The sequence below is a fragment of the Rattus norvegicus genome, chromosome 2 (assembly GCF_021556685.1).
Source record: "Rattus norvegicus strain SHRSP/BbbUtx chromosome 2, alternate assembly SHRSP_T2T, whole genome shotgun sequence".
Classification (NCBI taxonomy): Eukaryota; Metazoa; Chordata; class Mammalia; order Rodentia; family Muridae; genus Rattus; species Rattus norvegicus.
The window spans coordinates 222650455-222659525 of NC_141535.1; the positions used below are offsets into that span (position 1 = coordinate 222650455).

General features: G+C 40.8%; 1 pseudogene; it reads right to left on the bottom strand.

Annotated features, from left to right (window-relative positions):
• Nucleotides 1-8603: 8603 nt before the first annotated feature.
• On the bottom strand, nucleotides 8604-8698 carry LOC147996553 (U2 spliceosomal RNA; annotated as a pseudogene).
• Nucleotides 8699-9071: the final 373 nt, after the last annotated feature.

Here is a 9071-nt window from a genome sequence, read left to right on the forward strand (position 1 = left end):
CATTTGCAAAATTCCTTAGGAACGGGGGTGGGGTGGGGTAAGTCCCGTTGCTTGTTTGGGGATAACTAATTGAGAAAGCCAAGTGAATGGGAAGGCTTAGTACTATGTTGCTCAGTAAGCTTGATGCCAAGCCTTCTCTTTTCAGTCCCTAACAAGACTGAAATCCAGCACAGAGACAGATATGCAAATATGTTAAATACACTAAATGCATTTAATACATTAAAAGGCAGGTTAGCCACGAGCACCCAAACTCTGACGGCAGAATGCAAGACATCATTGACTTTTCTTCTCCTGGGTTTACTTCTGGTCTCCGGTGTGATCATGCACCTTCCACATATTTGTGAATGGACAGATGGCTGCTCCTTATAGTCACATAGTCTCCTAGTTGAGGAGGTACATTACCGACTGCAAGGCTGTTGAAACACTGGGGTATTTCCTGAATCAAGAATTAAATAAATTCCAGAGATCCGGGGCGGAGCCTGGCATTTGCACTTTCAGTAATCCCCCGGTATCACTGAAGTTCTAGGTATCAAGAATCTGAGACATCAAGAACTGAACTTTGCTGACCTCAGAGAACAATTGTGAAGTTGCCCAATGGACCAGAGACTTCCTGCTTTCCTGTCAAAAGTAAACTATTACGGGAGAGAGGAGGAACACAATTGCTTAGGAAACTCTTAGACGTGAGGAGCATTGGATGTAAAAGGCTTTTCGCCATCGTAGATCTCGCCTATCAGCCTAGTTCATCATTTTTAACTTGGTTACAGGGCAGGACTCCTACCATCCTGAAGGCACTAAATTTGGGCCTATTGATGTGTTAAGGAAATTTATGAAGTTGACTATATTAAATAAAAAATGTAGTGGAATATCAAATATTGATCAGATTTCTGTGAATAAGACATACTTTAAATCAAGCCCATGTAGGTGACAGCATGGTGGATATTGCAGAGATCAGGCTAAGCCCTGTTTTAAGTTACCCCATGTTATATAAAACATGTTTTTGCTTTCAGACTACAAATGTCAGAGAGACTTCATTTTACAAGCATCTTTTGGCTCTATTTTGAGAATGGAGAATGACTCTGCACCTTGATATCATTTGTCTGAACCAATGATGGCGGAACAAACTGGTAATTAATTTAATCCTGAAAGTAGAAAGGTTGCTATCCTATAAACTTAGCAGAAGTGCATGGAGGAACACATGTCAGGAAATCATATCAGGGAACCCAGTCAAGAGAACTTACTGATACTCCAGGTCTGAGGAAATCGCTCTGTTCAATCAACTGAATCCTACAGGGAGGAGAGCACCTAACACTATAATGGCAACATTCCCACTGACCTGCCTTCTGATGACGGGAGTGTGCATTACTGGAATAATGGGCAGAGGCCTCCTGTATGTCCCAGGGGCTTCAGGCCTGCTTGTGGTTAACATGGTTTGCATGCATTGCTATCTGCACTCCTGCTTATTTAACCTTTCCATCATCCATCGCCCTGTTTATTCATCTGCCTTAGTCTTGGCATTCATGTCTATTGGTTGCCATTCCTGGCTCTGGACTTAACTTCCTCAGCTGAACTCAATGTTGTGGTTCTGCTCATATCTATGATCTAGGCTATCACTCGTTTGACTCCATAGCTGTATTTGCAGTAGTTCTCCAGCCCTGTTAATCAGTTGACTCCAGCTGAGACATTCTGAATTTCTATCAGATTAGACTATGACTCTTCATCGTTAGACCTCCTTAAACGCTACTGAGGCCTCTTAATCCTTTATTGATATTCAATAGGCGTTCAGTGACCTACACACATAAACACATGTACACATAAACACATGTACACAAACAATTATACATACACACAAACACATGTACACACATGCGCACATATACACAAACACGTGCATACACACAAAGGTACATGTACATACACACTGAAAAAACACATAGGTACAATGTGATATGCAATGTGTAATTTGAAAGGTGGTATTAGAAATTAAGATTCAATGAAAGAACATGTTCATCTCAGCCAGGAGAATCAAAGACAGTTGGATTATTTGGCAAATTGATGTTGTCCTCCCCCCACACCAAAAGCTGTACCTTATGAATTTATTTTTAGTCAATGAGGTCTGACATTGTGGGAAGGCACCAGTGTGTTCGTCTGTGTTTCTGAAATCTTGTGTTCATGACAGACCGTCAGTGAGGTTTGATCATTCTTGCCCCAGAATAGAGCATCAATTACACAATGGAGTAACTGCCTTCGCAGTTGGCTCATGGCTTGAATGGCTTTGCTTCTGTGCTTACGTCAAAGTATTCATTCTTGTCCTGCCGCAGACAAGCCTTTGTTTCATATTTCTTTTCATTTACTCCAACCCCATGAGTATACAGTTTCTTCTTTTGACCAGCTTTTCCTTCGGCCTCACTCTATGCAGATGTTAAAGCTGTTTCACGTGAATGAGCTGTTCACCACCTTTACTTCATTTACTGTTAGTGTCAAGAGGTTCATCATAGAAAAAAAATTATGACCACACTTTATTTAATGTGTAATACAATTTGCATATCAAAAAACACTGCAAGAAAATGGCTTGACGTGTTTCTAAACAAACAGAAAAGGGGGAAAAGTGTAGGCTTTTTTTGTTATTGTCATTTTTATCTCCGTTTTCCTCTCCCCCAGTAAAACCTTTCATAAGATGCTGTATTTTACTTTTCCCCTTTGCTTTGGGACATCTTTTCCAGGAGACTTTTGGGGGTGTCTTTCAATGATATTTACAAAATCCATAGATAAATACATGAAGCAGACGCTCAAGGTCATGAAAAATTTCAGTGAAAATATAGAAGAAATGCGTACTTGTAAAGACTTGCGTAGTTACATATTTGAGTTAACAGCGTGAAGTCTGAGCTTCTTTGTAGTTGAATCGAAGATGCTCTGGTCAGCTTCGAGCAGTCTGTCACTAGAGAGGAGAAGATGCCCTCTTCATTTGAGGTCAGAGCCAGAGGCCTACTCTTTGAGTGTGTCTTTGTCTTGAGGACTCCGGGTGCTAGTGGATGACATTTTAATGACATTATTAAGTAATTGCAGTAGTCTGTTTTATAAAGCTTTGAAAGACCCTTTTAGGGCATCCGTTAATGTAAGCTGAGGGCCAACTACAACAAAGTAACTGTCTTGTCAGAGGCCAACAAGACTTTTTGATGGCACAGTACCGTTTAGGGGTGGGCACGTCTAGAAAGTGACGTGCTTCTATTCTTCAAAATCGTTTCCAGGACTGAAATTCCTTTCACATGGCTCCGGGTAGAAATCAGCTAGCAATGATTCAGGAGCTTGTTCTCTGGCAAGGAACAGTTCCTTGTTGTTGATTAAGGAGTGGCTCTCTCTCTATTTTAAAAGTTAACCAGCAGAATAGGAGGGTGGACAGTCTTTTGTGAAAACTAGACCAGAAATCAACGGGACTTCTTGAGTAGATGGCCACCCACTCTTCACATCGAGGTGAGCCAAGAGTGGGTAGGTCCAAGGGCTTAGTGAATTGAGAGTTCAGGAGCCTATTTTAGTATATGAATAAATGACTTATTATGTCTCCAAAAGTTCTCCTCACCATGTGACCACAATGATTATAACTGGAACATTTTCAAAGCATAAGTTGCCAGCCACCCACTATGACTATAGAAAAATATTTTTTTTCAGTAAACGCACTGATAGAACATCTGTTTTTAAGAAACCAATCTTCTTGAATCTGCCAAGATGAATTAGTTACAAACAAATTTTAAGTATCTCAGTAAATTAGCTAAGTTATGTGAGGTTGATGCAATTACATTTTGAAAGATAACTAACTTGAATAATAATTTTGGTTTTAAAGTAAATGATTTGAAGGATTTTTTTCTGATTATACGAGTTTCCCATTGGGAAACAGTTTGGCTCTTATAGTCATGGCATAAACATAAAGAAGGAACACTGGACGTATTTATGTTAATCAAACAAATCATTAAAATGAGCCATATGACGATAGGTAGTATTAGGGTACAGATTACTTAGTGCCCTTTAATACTATTGTATGGTTTGTTAGTAGCACCTTTCCCAATCCCTGCCTATGTAAGGCTCTGTCCCTGGAAGATCTTTACTTAGCATCAGCTTCCAGACATCCCCAAGTCAAGGCGGATGGACTGCTAGTTTTGGCAGAATAAAAGTCACCAGAAAGGTGGATTTTTTTTAAATCAGTATATAATTTATAAACAAATTCTGAACTAATTTACCAGTAGGCTTAGACAAAGATAATTTGTAACTATAGCCTTTAACAAAATTATTTATAATATATACCATTGATCCAATAAATAGGTATTAGTAGCTTATTAAAGAGAAAACTGGTGTGGCAACTGAGATAGAATGGTTGTCGAGATAGCATGTTTTGCAAATACTCTGGCTGTTACTCTTGTGATCTGTCTCCTTCTACTTCTTTGGGCATGAAAAGCTATCATTCTGCTAATGGAACCTTCGATTCTGGACTGTAAATGAATCAAAAGCTTTTGAGTGAATGCCTGGGAGTCGGGATACCTCTTCTTATTTTCCATTCCAATGTAGTCATTTGATGGTCACCAAATGTCACCAAAATGTGGGGTACATGTGGCTTGCTCCAAAACAGCTGAGTACTAAAGGAAATGAATCTTAGCATTTCTTAGAGACACAGCATAAACAAAAAGATAAAAATAACGGTGATCTCCTGGGCATAGTCCAAAAAAATGCTGCACCATCTCACTTCCTCAACTATGTTCACAGCAGCTTTATTCATAAAAGCCAGAAACGGGAAACTGGAAACAACCTAGATTTCCCTCAACTGAGGAATGGATAAGAAAATATGGCACACCTTCACAATGGAACACTACTCAGCTATTAAAACAAAGACATCATGAATTTTGTAGGCAAATGGATTGGTCTTGCGATTACCATCCTGAGTGAGATAAACCAGGTCCAAAATACATGCATGGTATGTACTCATTTATATGTGGATATTAGCCATAAAATACAGAATACCCATGCTACACTCCATAGATCCAATGAAACTAAATCTTGAATGCTTGAATCTCACTTATGAGGGGAATAAAATGGTTATGAGAGGCAGATGGAGGGAAGGAACTGATTGGGAGAGGGGAGAGGGGGAGGGAGAGGATGGGGGTTTTCAGGATCAGTGTATGGGTGGGACCTGGACAGGCAGGATGGCCAGATAGTCATGCGAATAAGTGGAAATCTGCAATTGATAGGGGTGAGGAGGTAGGGGACATATTTAGAAAGAGACCTAGACTTGGGATAAGGAGGCACCCAAGAATCAAACAGTGTGTCCTTAGCTGTGACTCACAGCACCTTAGATATGGAATCTGAAGAGGCCACCTCCTATAGCCAGGTAGGAACCCCAGTGGAGCACCAGAAATACCAACTCACTCAAAAAATTTTTGACTCAAAATTTATCCTGTCTACAAGAAACACAAGGAGAGGGGATGGAACAGAGAGTGAGGGAATGGCCCACCAATAACAGCCCAATTTGAGACCCACCCCATGGACAAGCAGCAGTCCCTGACACTACAAGTGACACTCTGTTATGTTTGCAGACAGGAGCCTAGCATAACTGTCCTCTGAGAGGTTCCACTCAGCGTCTGACTCAGACAGAGGCAGGCACTCACAACCGAACAGTGGACAGAGCTTGGGGACTCTTATGGAAGAATATGAGGAGGGTTGGAGCCCTGAGGGGATAGGAACTCTACAGAAAGACCAATGGAGTCAACTAACCTGGACCATGGCTCTCAGAGACTGAACCACCAAACCAAAGAACATACATGGGCTGGACCTAGGCCTCCCCACACATGTGTAGTAGGTGCACAGCTTAGTCTTCATGTTGTTCCTAAACACCTGAGTGGGGTGGGGGTATCCCATAAGTTTTTGCCTGTATGTAGGCTATGTTATTCTACCTGGCTGATTTGTCTGCCTTAGAGGAAAAGGAAGCACCTAGCCTCACAGAGACTTCAAGTGCCAGGGTTAGGAGATACTGGTGGGAGGGCTTTATCTGTTCAGAGAAGAAAGGAAGGGTGTAGGGGAGGAATTGTGGGAGGGGGTAATTGGGAGGTGGCAGTGAGTGGGATGTAAAGTGAATAAGTAAACTAAAAGCAATTTAGGAATGCACTTACATAAAGAAAAGCAGTGATCAAAACTGAGGTAGCTGAATATATTTTCAAAATAAGCATAAAGAGGTAAGAACCAGGAAATAATTCATGTTACTTAATGCAAAAAATATAAATGATAGCAGCATCTTTTGTCCTCCGAATCAGAACTTAGCCTTTTATGCTCCTCATATACATTTTATGTATGAAACTGCTTAGGTACAGCTTATGTCAAATGGTTTTTCTTAGAGCTGTTTATCAATGGCCTAACTTACCTCAGGGATAAGTGATGGAGATTATTGAACTGTTTCTGGCTCTTCAAGTCTAGGTGAGCCTGGAGTTGTGTGTGTATGAATAGAAGTCTAGGAGGAGACCAGTGGCAGCAGCTTACTTACAACCTTGCTTTGCCCAAGACTAAAGCCAAAGAAACAGATAAACATAGTGTAGTCTGTTCTGTGTGTGTCTGCTTTATTTAGAATGAGTTGTACAGTTTTTGATGGTCTTAGAAGGTCTACACAATAAACAGACTTATTAAACAAGTTAGAAGTTCTTCACCCAGGTTCCTCCCATCCTTCTCTATACTTCAGAGAAAGTTCTACATGTCAAAAATAAAAGGTGTGCACATTTTAGTGTATCTGTGATATAACTAGTGAGACTCCATTCGGGGGGAAACCCCAACTTCCCCTTTCTAGACAGGTATCAATTGCAAATATGTGTTTGTGTGTAGGATACCAGGGAGGAGCTATGTAGGGAAAAGAATATGATCAGAATATATTATACAATTAAAAAATAAAACTAAATAGTGTGCTATCTTCGGAAATAGGAAGATTTGGTGACCCCTCTTCTCTGAGGCTCTCTCCTTTCTCTTGAGACATTTTTTTCCTATTGCATCTCTAAGATGTAAATTTCTGGCACAACCCTACAGACTGTTTTACTTCTCCTTCCTTGACTTAAATGAGAAGCATAGTGGAACAAAGTGAAACTTCAATGGGCAAGCAGCTGCGTTCTTAAAATCATCCCTCTTCCTCAGCCTCGATGGCTTCCACTCAGTGCGTAACAGAAAACGTGACGTACAGTGTATCCTATTTGTCCAAGGATGTGGTGATGCTTTTATTGACAGCTAAAAGTTTTCATCACCATACATAAAACAGTACGGTTTACAGTGCTTCAGTTTAGAAATGTGCTGGAATGCCCTGGACTAAAACATGCTGTTCTGTAAGTGACAAATTGACAAATAAAAGTTCTTGTGTTTCCATTGGATCTCTGAAGGCTCAGGGAACCCTGAACAAGAGGATGCAGAAAGATTTTAAGAGTCAGAAGGGTTGGGGGACACCAAGAAATGAGTCTTTCTAGCCACAGCAGGGCTGATGCACACAAGGACTCACAGAGACTGTGACCTAGTAAGTCTGGGCCAGGGAGGCTACCAGTGCTGAGAGGGGGAATGAACACAAGCCTTAGCCCCTAACCCAGGAACAATCTTCAAATTGAGAACCAATAAAAATGAAAAATTAGCAAGTGAAATTTTTTACCCCAGTGGAAATCACAGGGAATAAAAAACATTCTTACGAGCAGGCCTAATGCCTTTAAAAGTTAGCCAAAACAAACCTTTTTTTAAAAATCAGGTCTTTTGTGTCATATATATTGTGGTTTCTGGCTTTGTGTTGTTATAACTTCTCTCTCTCTCTCTCTCTCTCTCTCTCTCTGTGTGTGTGTGTGTGAACATTTGTGTCTCTGCATCTGATGTTTATTGTGCTTTTTCTTTCGCTCTCCTTTTTTCTGTTTGTTTGGTTTGTTTGTTTTTATTTTGTCATATTGCTATGTGTAGGATGGTGTCATCATGTAGGTGAAGGCAGGTACAAGATAGAACGAGGACTATTATTGGACTAGAAGGAAGGATGGGCAGGAGAAAAGTTTTAGAGAGGAGGAGACTGAGGAGGAGTCTCAGGGAGGAGATGGGGAGAGGCAGCCAAAAGAACATGGAGGCGGATGTTAAGGTTCCTCTCTGCACATTTACAGGTTGTTATGAATATTCTTAAGGGATGGATGTGCACAGTTTTGTATGTCCACGTGGGCAATTATATCTTACCAATGGGATCAGAGGTTATTGTGTTGTGTATTCTTTCATGTGGAAATTTAAGTTCAAGAGAGTATGTGGTGGCTGGAGACAGTAGGCCACCACGGAAATGGGATGCCTATTTCTGGCATGGTAGAAACCTGCCTTGGGAACTAGATGGGTAGAGAGATTGTTGCCAGGGTCAGAGAGAAGACATCGGCAGTGTGATATGGGATGGAGCAGAGTGGGTGAGAGGATAAAGGTATTTACCAGATATCTTGGGGCACTAGGTGCCGGACCTAGTGCGGGGTGAAAAACAGGTTTTATTTTAATTTTACAGCAACAGCTATGTTTAGGTGCCTGCCTGTACTGTAATGAGATGAGAGAGAGTGTGGATTTGGGCAAAAGGGGATGTGGGGAGGATCTGGGAGGAGTTGGTGGAGGGCAAACCATAATCAGAATATGTTATATGAAAAGAATCGATTTTCTACACTTGATCTTAGCCAAAAGGCCGAGAAGCGATAAGAATCGATTTTCAATAAATAGCTAAATATCATTCTTAATGTTAGAGACTTGATCTTGTGCCATCTAGAAACCACATAAAAGTGACATGACTTTTGCCAACTGACCCATATGCATCTGAAAGGCAGGTCGCATTAGCTCATTTAATTCATCTGGAACTGGGTATCATGTTAATTGTCATTAATGTAACCCAGTAAATGCAGTTTCTATAGAGAAAGCACTCGGGATCACTTTAAAAAAAGCTATTTGTTCTATCTACCCATCATTGTAAGATCTTCTAAAAAGGACAGTTTGGGTATCAGATGATAGCCACTAGTGAAGGAAAGAACTGGCAGTCCTCTCTGACAGCATGCAAAACTGGTCATGAAGATTAA